Consider the following 3,834-nt stretch of genomic DNA (forward strand, 5'->3'; position numbering starts at 1 on the left):
GCGCGCTAAGGCAGCGGGCGGCCGCGGCTCTTATGGGCCGTGCGCCTGCGCGGCTCCGCCCGCCCCGGCCGGAGGCGAGGAGGCGGCGTGCGCCTGCGCGGTGGGTTGTTCGTGTCTGTGGGAGCGGGCGGTGTGAGCAGGGGCGCGTGGCGGGGGGACGTGAGGGGGCCTCGGCAGCGGCCTCAGGGCTTCTGCAGTGTCGGTGGGGAGGGCCGAGCCGAGCCGAGCCCTGGGCTGGTTTGCGCTCCCTCCTTCGCTTGAGGCGGCTGTAGGGCCCGGCCCGGTGCGCGGGGCGGTGGGGCCGGGGTCCGGCCTGTGGGGGTGAGGCGGCGCCCTGCCTCCGCCCCCAGCCCCGCCTTTACCTCGGGCTGGGTGAAGGCGCTGCTGTAGCGCCTTAGTGCTCGGAGAGAGCTTGCGGCGGGGTCAGCTTACTAGAGCTTGATTTCTGGAGTGGTGAATTGCTTCTAAAAGCATTATAGAGTAGCTCTGAGGTGTGAGTCCAGCCCCACCAGTTTGTACTTAGTGTGTGACCTTGATTTAATCTGGTGAAGAGGAAGTGGGGGGAGGCCTAAACTGTCTTTCACACCAAGTGAACTATTTATTAAGCATTGATTTATGTTGCCTGTGGTTCTGAGCTCTTGACGATGAGGGCATGATAGATGAGATGCAGTAAGGAGGCCTGGGAGCTGATGGGCAATGGCTTACACAGTGAAATCTAAGCAAGCATGGAAATGCCTTGTTGAGTTTAGCAACAGAAGCTGGGTAGTTGCCAATATTGATGAAGACTTGGACATTTCTTGTAGCCAAAGTAAGGAAAATAGCAAGCTCACTGATGTTAACTTGCCAGAACACAGAAAGATATAAAAGTTACTTCTTGCTTTTATAATTTGTCATTTTTCTGCTGATTTTTGTCAGGGAGTTGATTCCACTGAGTCAAGCCTCGCCTCTTCACATAAAATGTGACTCAAGCCTTTGTCACAAGGAAACTTTTCCTTCACTGGGCAGAGGTGTAAATCATTTGCTTAGTGAATCATATAACTACAGACTGTGTCTATGGCAGCTGCAGTAGCTGTTTATGCTGAATAGTGAGCTAATATAGTTGTAGTACAGGTTAGTTTTAGAGTTGGTTGGTTTGTTTTAAATGTGAGTGGGAAATGAGAAATAAGGAGGTAATACATTTACTAAGCCATTCATCAGTCTGCTAGTGATGTTCTCCCTGCCTTAACAGAAAGGTGTAAAGGCTACAGAATTAAGAATGTGACAGGGTGGCTTTTAGAAGTAAGTCTTCAGAGCAGCTCAAGGTTACAATGGTAAAAGGTGTCCTGTAAGGGGAAAAAAAAAGTATTTATGCAGGATGAATGAAGTCAGTTCTTCACATGACCTTGAGTTATTAACACTTTTATATAAATCTGTGGTGGCTGTAGTTTTGTATCTAGTAATGCTTTTCTCAGAACACCAGCTGTGGAAAATGATCTCTTTATCTGCAAGACAGCCTTTTATTTTTCATAGTAGTTGTAGATGTAATTTGCTTTAAATGGTACCCATACGATACCTACGTGTCGCTGATGGCGTACGTCATCTCTAATAGCGGAAGCTGTCCCCCTGTCATACTGTTCCCATAGTAACTGCAGGTTTCACCAGGGCCGGTTCAAACTCGCTGTTGGTTGTTCCTCCTCATGGCAGTCAGGTTGCAGAGCTGCCACTGGGACGAAGGCTGCGGAGTTGCTGGTGAAAGGCCCCCAGCAGTGCAGAAGGCTGAAGCATCCAAGGCACTGTCTAGCGCTTGATTCTGTTTGATGAGTGACTGTCTGCAAGAAACAAGTACAGTAACGAGTGAAAAGGTGTACAGAACGAGCTGGGGAAAGCCTTTTAGCAGAAAGACTGTTACAACAATATTGTGCCAAGAGGAGCTGTCGGGACAGCTGTTGTAAATTCTTAAAGTGGAATATACTGTGCGCTCAGGACTACTGAGGAAAGAAGCGTGTGTCTACCTACTTTGCCCATATCATCTAGTGAAATAGTTATATCCCTCTTGGTGAAAATTGTTCTAAAATACGTTTAAGCTTTCGTGGCAAAACACCCTTAGCGAGTCTTAACTGAATAACTGGACATTTGAGTTGATTTTGAACTCTTGCACAACCACCTGACTGAGGTGTTATACAAGGCACAGTAACCTCTAGGCCAAGTCTTGTTTTTGACGTAGACCAGATGTGAAGCTGAAGTGCTTTAACCTAATGAAGCACTTCCCTTCTGGAAATTCAGTCCACTGTACTTAAGATTCTTAAGTACCAATGTATTTAAATTTGCTAGTTTGTTCGTGAAATAAAAGCCATTTGGCTCGAATTAGTTATAAAAATGTCTTAAGAAAATCAACAGGAATGTATCTTGCTCAGGCTGGGTCTTTTGATTTCATAGTTCTTAAATAGTGAGGAAATTTTGTCTAAAGGATTCCATTTATATAATTGGTTGTCATTTATCTTAGTGTTAACACAGTAGTGGAATCCAACATTCTTTGAATTGTTAGAATTAAATACTAGGAAATCATAGTAAAATATTTTTCTGTCTCACATTATGAAAGGGAAATTGAACCTATTAACTTCCACACCCTTAGACACAGCAGATATAATTCAAATCTTATGTAACTTGTGTATTTTTTTCATTTTGGTATTTCTAATTCAGAAATGGTATTTCTGCCTTTTTTTCTTTTACCTTTGTTTATCTCTGAAAAAAAAATTTAGTTCTTGCTTTCCATAAATGTTTTTACACTTGTTAAAACAAAAATATTCCTAAAATCAAGAATGTGAGATCTAGAATAATTCACTGCTATTTCTGGATAGCAGTCAAATTTACACTATGTGTCATAATTCAGCTGAATCATCATAAAATAGAAGATGATGATGTTGATGTGCTATTTAAAGTATTTGGAAAAAAAAATAAATGAGGAAACATAAGAGTCTAAAATAGAAATACCAAGTTAAAACTTCACAATTATTTGATACGCTTTTTCTGGTGCAAGGATATTGGTAAAGGACTTATCTAATGGCATGATAATTAGGTTAGTGGAGTTACTCTGCGTTTATGCTAGTGGAACTTGTATAAGCAGGTTTTCCTCACTGGAAAGGCCGTGTTAAAAAGCTGAGGGCAGTAATGCTTACCTGGTTGTACTTTACCAGTGCATGGTGTTAGGCTCTATCCTCCACTTTCAGTGTTACGTTCTCTGTATTTTTTTAAATATTTCTCTTATTAAAAAGACCAAACAATTTATGGAACTCCATTGTGTTGCAAGGTTCACTGATAATTTGAATCAAATGAAAATTTGAATAGTCAATCAGTACTAATACGTTCTCTCTCAAGGTTTCAACCAAACTTGGGTTCCTGTAAAATAGGTAAATAGAGTACTTTTTTTTTTTTTTCCCCTCCAAAAACCTGACGAAGAGCAGAGGAAGTGAGGAGATAATTACTTCATAAGGAAAGGGATTTTATGTGTATATTCCACTTATGTGGAAAAATAATCCCTTTCTCATAGCTTACAAATATGGGATACCTGTCAGAATAAAGGCTTAAATCTCTTATACATGTGGGTGGCTCTGCTGACTGACATAATCGTAAAGGACACACCACGTTTCATCATATACTGGCACATGGTAGGGTTAAAATTATAATTGCAAGGAAAGGCATATGGCTTGTGGCTTTGGGCCTCTCCTATTGCTTTCCGTCATTTAGAAAGTGCAGTGTATCAAAGGACTGGAGAGGGAAACCTTTTACAGAGAAATAGTCTTCATCTTTCCACCCTGTGGTACAACTTTGATTTTGTTCATCAAGGTAAGAAGAAAA

Source organism: Leptosomus discolor, chromosome 5, assembly GCF_034619465.1.
Source record: "Leptosomus discolor isolate bLepDis1 chromosome 5, bLepDis1.hap2, whole genome shotgun sequence".
Lineage (NCBI taxonomy): Eukaryota > Metazoa > Chordata > Aves > Leptosomiformes > Leptosomidae > Leptosomus > Leptosomus discolor.